Below are 9,725 nucleotides of genomic sequence, written 5' to 3'. Positions count from 1 at the left end.
ACTGCACCCCTTGCCAGAATACCTGAGCAGTTTCCCTGTCCATTAAATTCAGTGGGCTTTTCTAGTAATGTTCATAGAACCCCACTGATTTAGGACCAGATATTTTAAAGGTATTTAGGTGCTTAAAGATGCAGATTGAAAATCCTACTAGAAATTTATCTGCATCTTTAGACACGTAAATATTTTTACAAATCTGGTCCCTTCATCCCTATTGAATTCCAAAGGGCTCCTTCATAATGATATTTTTGCTTGTGACCAAGGAGGATTTAGAGCCTGATCCAAGGTCCATTAATGTCAATGTGAGCTTTTTCTGCACTTACAATCTAACATATCGGTATTAGATTGTGCTGTTTCTATACCTTTAATTTCCAGGATGAAATATGGTCAAATCTCTCTCTGAAGCTTAGTCTGTGCATGTTGATGATGAGGTTTAATCAGGAAAATAGTGTTAGGGCTAGCTTGTGACTAGTCAGAAGCATTCCCTCCATCCCCTGCACAGATGCACTGGGGCTATTCACAAAGGCAGCCCTTTTGCTCTCTGAATGCTTAAGGCTAGCAGCAACACAAATGCTAGCTTCCCCAAAGGGGAAAGATGGGAGGCCATGGTCATACCCCCTGTCCTCACTCTGGCCAGCTGGGCTGACAGTGTCAAGAGTGGAGACCCTGCTGCACTCTTCCAAAGAAATGGCAGATGCAGCTCTGGATCTTGCTCTCTAGAATCTTCCACTGCACCCCTTCTACAGCAGGTAAAGGCTGACAAACTACACAGAAGCCCCTGGTTTGTCGCTCTATTCATGCTAGAGTGCAATTTTATTTTGCTCTGACCTAGAGTAAACACGCCTGCATTTTCTCCCCTTAGAATATTATCGTTTGTCATGGTGAATAACAGATCAGATAGCTTTGTGGTTCAGGAAGCTGGAAGTTATTAAAAGCAAATTTTACATGAGGGCAAGATCGAGGAGAGGGAATTCCAGCTAATCCCTAAAATTTATGGAATGTTTTTGCATGAGAATAGAACACAGAGTTCAGGAATGCTTTAAAATCAGGTCTTAAGAGTTTTATTATATGAAAATCATCATTTTTTTTCCAAGCTGGAGAGGTTTTGTTTTTCACAACATCTTGTCTTACCAGGGTTGTGCTGGTTTGGTGAGGCATGGTGTGCTGGCTGATTATACTAGTGATTTTATCTTTGGTTTCAATATAGTTATGAGAAATTCTCACCTGACATGTGGATTAGCACATCCCTGGGCCTAGAATAGGGCTGCTATGCTGTGCGCCTGCAGTATGTTCCTAGCGCCTCCCAGTGGCGCCAGAGAAAGCAGCAGTTCTGAGCCATGGCTGGCCCCCTCCCAGCTATCAAGTAGGAGCAGAAATAATGTCCAGCCCCACAGAAAACATTTGCACCAGGAATAAAGCAACAGAAAAACCAGACCAGATTCAGCTTTGGTGAAAATAGGTGTCACTCCATTGATGTCAAGTGAGTTTCACCCATTTACACCAGGCCTGAATTCAATCCTTTTCATCCAAAAGCTCCTGTAACTTTCATATGAGAATTGTGCAGGTAGATTCTGTTACCTCTGGGCAAATGTATTTGAATGAAAGTACCAACTCAGTTATTTTTTATATTACCTATATTTATAACTATAACCTGGAAAGCCTCTTTTCCCTCAGTTTAGATGCCTCCAGGGTTTTGGATTAGAAAGACCCTTTGAAGGATCAAAAAGCAATATCCCACTGGAGGCAAATTAATATTTAACATTCCTGTTTGTACCTAGGTGTAGATAAACATGTGACAAATTGGCCATTTTGGGTCCCTGCATGAAAAGTAGAAAAGACAAGCACACAGAAACCATACTCTAACCTTTATAGCAATTGGGTTATTACAAATTAGCAAAAAGTTGTGATGTTCTTCTAAGGAGAACTGCTCCCTAAAGGCAAAATTCTGTGCTCAGTTATTCCTGTGTAATTGTACTGAAGACAATGTGTAAGTTCTTCGGGACCGGAATGCTCACTTACTATAGGTTTGTACAGTTCCTAGCACAGTGGGGTCCTGACCTAATGGAGATCCCCTAGGCACTACTGCTATGCAAATTAACAATTACATGGGTGTAACTGAGAGCAGAACTGTCCTTTATAATTGTTTAGCTTTAGATCATTTTTCTAATAGCTTTAGAGTTGGGGTAAAATCTTCAGAAGCATCTATGGGCCAGATTTGTAAAAAGATCTAGATGCCTAAAGATGCAGATGGGCATCTCACAAGGTGCCAGTGGTGACTTAAGTGGCTCGGACTAGCTTCACTTGGGGAATTTAAGAACTGCAATGCTCAAGGCTTGTCTACATTTACAACGCTTCAGCAGCACAGCTGCACTGGTGCCATTGTAGTGCTTAGTGAAGATGCTACCTACACAGATGAGAGAGCTTCTCCCTCAGGGGTAATCCACACCCCGAGTGATGTAGTTATACCAACATAAGGCCAGGGTTCAGCATTACAGCACTTAACTTTTAGGTGCCCAGTAGAATTCACTACCCTGAATTAGGTGCCGAGGCTCCTTGTCCAGTTCATGGAAAGTGTTAGGCTTCTGAGGATAGGTCTACATAGCACTTAGAGATGTGACTGCAGTTCAAGTAGGTGTACCCAAAATAGCTTTGAATTTAGTATGTATGCAGGGTAGTGTTGAGCTCAGGAGGCTAGCCCATGCTGCTGCAGCAGCTACACTGCTATTGTTACCCAAGCTAGCTTTGATCTAAGGTTTTAACTAGATCAAAGCTAGGTTCAGGGTGTGAGCTGCAATCAGACCTCCTGATTGTGCTAACCACTAAGCCGCGTAGTCAATCTCTCTGGCCCTGTGAATATGTTAGTGACTCTATAACTCAGCACACACTCCAGGGAGACCTAGTCTCTGCGCCAATGAATATTTGAGTATTTCGTACAAAGTGGAACAGCTTCATCAGAAGCAACTGAGAGAAGTCTTCCCCCCAACCCCTCTAAATACCCCACAGTGCAGTAGTTAGGGCATGTGCCTGGCAGCTGGGAAACACAAGTTCAAGTTCCTAGTCTAACTCTCAGGGAGAATGGGGATTTGAACTTGGGTCTCACATGACCTGGATGAGTGCTCTAACCCACTGGGCTATTGAGTGCAGAGGGCAACACTAGCCCTGCCTTGGCAGTGTTTTTTCCAGGGCCCAATTCGGTAGGCATGCTGTTAGGCAGCCTCTGAGCATGCTCACTGGATCAGGTGAGATAGCCAGCAGAACAGCTAGTTTGTGAATCCTTCCTTCGCTTAGGTGGGAGCCGAAGTGCACAGTGGCATTAGGACTGAGGTGGCTGTGCACATGCCCAGCAGCAGCAATTGAAGTGCCTAAGGGACTTTCCCAGTGGAAACTTAGGTGCCTTGGGACTTTAGGTGCCTACAGGGTTAGGCGGCAGCTGATCAATGGTTTTGTGAATGGCAGTGGTGCCTAAACGTTGGACTTAAGCATTAACGTTCACCAGAAAAATCTAGGTCTGTAAGTCCCGCTAGTGAATCTAGCCCCTAGGCACTTTTGAAAATCTCAGTAGGCCCTTATGTGCCATGTTAGGCACCTAAATAACCTTTAAAAATCTGCCTCCAAATACCTACAGTCCCTTGACTTTCAGCCTCCTAAGTCATTTTTGAAAATGGGACATAGGCTCCTAAGTCATTTACAGGCTTTTGAATATTTTCCCCTTTATCCATAGAGATACTTGGCTCAACTTCCAAATATAAAATCATTAACAGAAAAGCATTTAGTTCCTTAATAATGCGAATACAGAGTCAGAATATGATATTCTTACTCTAGCAGCCACCAGCCTGAAGACACACACCACTGATTGTTGTCCCTTGAAAGCTTGGTCCAGCACAGGTTGGATTTAAAGAGTAAGCTAATTGTAATAAGATTTAAAACAATTCCAAGACACTCATATTTGCATACAGTCTGCAGGGACTATGCTTTCTAAATCCAATATTTTTAACAGAACATATGGCTATTTATACCAGAAACTAAGAGACATATTGCCAACATCAGCCATCAAAATAATCTTTCAATGTTAGAAAGGTGGTGTGCAACATCACATCAAGCACTGGATTCATTCCCATGGACATGTGAAAGATGTGCTCTGAAACACAGTAAGTTGGAGTCATTCCTTACTGTTTGGATTCTTGGAGTTGATTCTCTCTCTTTATAAGTGCTAGAGTGTAAGCTCACTACAGAGACCAGTTCTTAACACAGTGATGATGGTCAATAAATAACAAATAATACACAGTACTAATAGGGAAAGTGCTAAAACTCTACAACTTGGATTTCCTTTAATGGGAGCTATAGATGCTCATCAGGTGCTCAGGAATTAGACCCCTAGTAAATGTCTCATATGTACTTACTTAATGGGATCAAATGTGGATGTTTTTATTCCATTTTTGCTTAGGTCTAACTCAGGCAAAATCCTCATGGAAGTCACAGAGCAGTCTACCTAAAATGAAGACTAAGAACTTCCGGATTTGGCTGCTCACTCGGAGGGGCAGCGTGTGGAGCCCCCGTGGCCGCCCCTGCGCCTAGGAGCCAGAGAGATATGTCACCACTTTCAGGACCTGCATGGAACCAGGGCAGGCTGAGAGCCCGCCTTAGCCCTGCTGTGCTGCCAACTGGACTTTTAACAGCCCGGTCAGCGGTGCTGACTGGAGCCATCAGGGTCCCTTTTCGACCGGGTGTTCCAGTCAAAAACCAGATGCCTGGCAACCCTATAGTTTCATCGTCTGGACAGATGGTTTAAACTCCCTCATAGATTTTCACCACAACTTCAGCAACCACCACCCATCCATTAAACTGTCTCTGGAACACTCCCACACTAGCATCAACTTCCTGGATACCACAGTCAGCTTCATCAATGGAAACCTACAGACAACTATATACAAGAAACCCACAGATCACCACACCTACCTTCATAGATCCAGTAACACACCAAGAAATCTGTTATCTACAGCCAGCTACTCAGATACCACAGAATATGCTCTGAGGAGAAAGTTCAGGATATACATCTTAGAATCATAGAATCATAGAATATCAGGGTTGGAAGGGACCTCAGGAGGTCATCTAGTCCAACCCCCTGCTCAAAGCAGGACCTAATCCCAACTAAATCATCCCAGCCAGGGCTTTGTCAAGCCTGATCTTAAAAACCTCTAAGGAAGGAGATTCTACCACCTCCCTAGGTAACCCATTCCAGTGCTTCACCACCCTCCTAGTGAAAAAGTTTTTCCTAATATCCAACCTAAACCTCCCCCACTGCAACTTGAGACCATTACTCCTTGTTCTGTCATCTGGTACCACTGAGAACACACTCTTAACACACTCAAAACTGCCTTCACCAGATAAGGACACTTCACCTGAGAAGTAGATCATATCATGGAATGGGCTACCCAAATACCCCAAAAGAACCTGCTTCGGTATAGAAATAAAACCCTCTCTGACGGCACACCCCTAGTACTCACCTACCACCCCACACTGGAAACTATATAGGGTATTATCAAACAACTACAACCCAAATTTGATGGGGACTCCATCCTGAAAGAAATCTTTCCTGAACCCCCATTTATGGCTTTCAACAACCTCTCCAAGCTCATCATCAGAAGCAACCTCCCCACAGACCAGGACACCGCAACTCAAAGTGGCTCCAAACTCTGCCAGAACAACATATGAAAAACTTGCAGACATAGCTCCACTTCTACAATGATCAGCACCCCCCCACAACACACCTTTCAGGATCCATGGATCCTACACATGCCATCACAACACAGGGGCGGCAGAGCCTTCCCAAAAGTGGGGGGTCCGGAGGCCCTCTTCCCACCTCTTCCCCCAAGGCCCCTCCTCTTCCCCCCAAGGCCATGCCCCCATCCTGCCCCTTCCCCCCAAGGCCCCTCCTGTTCCCCCAAGGCCCCCCTACCTTTTCCCGAAGCCCCGCCCCACCCCTCCTCTCCCCCAAGAGGCAGCCATGGCGTGAACTCTCCACCTGTCCGGGGTGAGGGGTCCAGGGGTGGGGACAGGGGCTGCTTGGGCCCTCTGCACCGCAGGCAGGTGGAGAGTCCACCACAGTTCCCCACAGCTGCCTGCACGGCTCTTACCATGGCCAGGTTGCGGCTCCGAGGCCCTGCCCCTTGGCTGGAGCTGGCTTGGGGTAAGAGCCGTGCAGGCAGCTGTGGGGAGCTGGTGCGGAATCCAGACCCTCCACTTCCATCTGTCCTGGGTGGGGAGCCCTGGGAGCAGGGACACAGGAGGAACAGGCGGGGAAGGAGGCAGGGTCCGCCGCAGCAAAAAGTGGACGGACCAGGCCCATCCACTTTCAAAAAGTGGGAGGGCCATGGCTCCCTGGTTCCCCCTGTTCCAGCGCCACTGTCATCCAGTGCACTAAATGCCCCAATAATAACTATGTGGGTGAAACCAGGCAATCATTACACTCTCGAATGAACTCACACCGGAAAATGATAAGACAAATACACCCTACCACCCGTGATGAACACTTTTCGCAATGCGATCACTCTTTATCTGACCTAGCAGGCTCCATCCTCAAAGGAAACCTGGGGAACACATTCAAAAGATAAGCCTGGGAGCTTAAATTAATCACTCTGCTAGACACCAAAAATCATGGACTGAACAGAGACAACAATCTGTAACCCACTAACCCCCTCTTTGTGTCCTATAACAGCCGAGGTGTTAACGGGTCACTCTGCCTTGAATGGTCCGTTACAATATGTGCTAACTTCTTATGCTAAACTATCTATTCCATCTGGCATTCTGCTGTGATGCTCGGATTTCCTTTCCCAGACCTGAAGAACAGTTCTATGTGGCCTGAAAGCTTGTCTCTCTCACCAACAGAAGTTGGTCCACTAAAAGATATTCTCTCACACACCTTGTCATGGTAAAATATGTATATTTAAAATTGCTTCTGTAGCTTTGTTTACATGTTATATGCTTGAGGGAGGAAATCTGCAACAAGGGTCAATTTGTGTCAATCTTTTATGGCAGGAGCCTTTTGTTATGTCCTAATGGTTTGATGATAAAATATTCTTCCAAATACAATTTGGATTGCTAAATCAGCACAACTTTTTCATGCACAGCTTTAAAGTGTATCTATTTCAAGCAGCTTTTGGTGCTTAGCTAATTTTTTGTTGGTGTATAAAGAGTTCTGCATTACTTGGACAATGAGCAGTAGATGCATACCTCTTTTAATATAAACAGCAAAGTTTATAGAATTTCATGTCATTTCTCATTGTTAGAAAGTCTTGAACTATTAGACTAACAAAATGATCAAAACATTTGTATAATAGGGAATCCCCAATTTGGAGGGAGAAACATGGCAGCCATTTAATTATTATCATTTATATTTGTGTGCCCTCAAACTAGGCGTTCCCTCACCTGTCTCGCCTGTGGGTCCCAATCCAGTAAGAGTGCTCAGAGACCAGGCCTTGCACACCACAGTACTGCCTCAGGAAGAGGTGGCAGTGCCCTCTTTATAACCTTTAGCCCAGTAGATTAAAGCACCTACCCAGCAGTGGCAACATGGGTGGTGAATAAGGGTTTGGGGGGCATTGCCCCCCCCAAAACTGGATATGTTGCAGAGGCAACATGTGGTGGTGGTGGGGCACTCAGATTTCTCACTTAGCCTGCTTCCTCCCCGCAGACGAATGTTGGCGTGTGGAGAGGGCAGGGCGAGCTGTGATGCCAGGAGCCCTGTGCCTGCTGGGCAGTTTCCTCACGTGGTCTGCGTAAGGGGAGGCAGTGCTGGGTTTACAATGGCGCTAGTGGTGCCATGGAGCCGGGCCCATGCTCAAAAGGGGCCCCAGCGTGTTCCGCTAGCACTGTGCCATGACCCCACCAGCCCACTGGCTCCCCCCCGCCCATCACTTGCTCCTCTCCGCCTGCCTGCCGGCTGGCTGAGTACTCCTCTCTGCCTCCTGGACGGACCCCAGTGCACCTCCGGTTCCAGGCAGTCTCTGCTTCCCACCACCTGTGGGGCCCCGCCTGTCTCCCCAGAGCTGAGCCGCCAGGGACAGGTGCAGAAGCCTGGCCAGTATCACCAGTTGGGGGGGAGGGGAACAGTGTGGGGGGCTTGGCTGGACCCCGCCAGGCAAGTGGGTCCTGAGGGAGCCCGGCCGGGGCAGGCCCTGGCCTGGCTGATTGTGCCACTCCAGAGGGGCCGGAGCAATTCCCAGCCCTGGGACCAGCCCTGGCTGTGCTGCTGGTTCAGCCTGACACACAGTCAACTCCCAGCAGGGCCGGTGAGTGCGGCTGGGAGGCAGGGCGAGGGTCTCTGAGGGGCCTGGGGGGGTGCTGGGCTGTGAGGTGGTAGGGAAGATCTGTGTGCGTTGGGGCAGTAGGGAGTGGGGGTTCTGTGTGGCGTGCTGGGCAGTTGTGGTGGGGCTGTGGGGCACTGGACAGGGGTCGTGTTGTGCAGTGCGCTGTGCATTTGTGGCAGGGTCTGGTGGGGGTGCTGGGCATAGCGAATCCAGGGGGTCTCTGGCCATAGGAAGTTGGGTGGGTATTGGGCAGGGCGGTTGTGTGGTGCAGCATGGGCCCACCCCCAAGGGGAAGGGGCAGGCTGGCAGCACAGGGCCAGGCAGGACACTGTGCGTCTGGCAACTGCCAGTTTCTAAATAATGCCCTCACACTGGGCGGAGCGGGGCCACCCCTGCCATGCCATGCCCCTGGCCGGTCCCTGGCTCCGGGGACCGATCTCCCTGCGCCATGTGCCACTGTCCTCATGGGGGCCCACAAATACATTTTTCACCAGGCCCACAAAAGGTTAATCCAGCCCTGAAGGGAGTGCAGGAGAGCTGAGAGGTGCTGAGGCTCCCACAGATTTTTGGATCAGACTGTTTGAATGAATTATAAAGTGTGAAAATTAAAGTTCAGATTAGTGAGGTATTTCTCTGCAGTTATAACCCCCACATGTTCTGTCTTAAATTATTCAGCAACTATGTCATCAGGGTTACCATATAAACCTGTTCTTACTGGTCTATAGATGACAGTGAGCAGGAATAGCATTTAGACCCAGATCCACAAAGATAGTCACCTGAAGCCCAGATTTAGACACTTAAGTCCCAGTTTTAGACTCTACTTTGACCCACAACACTCCCTTTTTTAGCCCAGCTCTTTATCTGCCTTGGATAAATATGTAGCATCACTGAGCCAGAGAAAACTTGTGAGAAGGACTCTAAAGGATAGCGGTCTTAGGAATCACAGAGCAGGGAGAAGAAGAAGATTGGTGGAGTGGCCTGTCTGTGTCTTCAGTTTATGCAAATGAAAGGGGATGGCTACTTTGAGCAGCTTTGCTTTGATAGGCAGCCTAGGGAAGGGGGCCATGGAGGGCAGAGTTGAGACCCAGGTTCTACTCACATGGGGCTTCTCGTAGTGCTCTCTGTCTCATGAAGGCCAAATTCTAGGAACCACCAGTTAGAGGGCAATGTGCTAGAATGGCCTGTGACTGGCAGGGGACAAGCTAGTTAAGACTATGCTTTCAGGGATCATTTCTCTAGTTGGTGACTGGAGAAGGGTGGCTGTGAAAAGCTGATCTTGCTAACCACAATGAAGAGTTGTAGTGTTTCCTTTTGAACATGAAAATAGCAGAAAGTGCTGTTCTATGGCAGCTGCTTTCTGCTGTAGAAGAATGTCTTGTTCTTCCTGAGAACAGCAGGGAAAGGTTACACAGTCTGAATGGC

At 47.6% G+C, this 9,725-nt stretch overlaps 1 non-coding gene across 1 annotated transcript; it reads left to right on the top strand.

Annotated features, from left to right (window-relative positions):
- Positions 1-9,511: 9,511 nt before the first annotated feature.
- LOC112101735 lies at positions 9,512-9,725 on the top strand. The gene has a single exon (XR_002907687.2). It is a non-coding gene; the product is annotated as a small nucleolar RNA U3 (small nucleolar RNA).

The sequence above is a fragment of the Terrapene carolina genome, unplaced genomic scaffold (assembly GCF_002925995.2).
Source record: "Terrapene carolina triunguis isolate 2854851 unplaced genomic scaffold, T_m_triunguis-2.0 Scaffold58, whole genome shotgun sequence".
Classification (NCBI taxonomy): domain Eukaryota; kingdom Metazoa; phylum Chordata; order Testudines; family Emydidae; genus Terrapene; species Terrapene triunguis.
The sequence above is the reverse complement of the archived record's forward strand: the minus strand, read 5'-3'. Positions and strand labels throughout refer to the sequence as shown.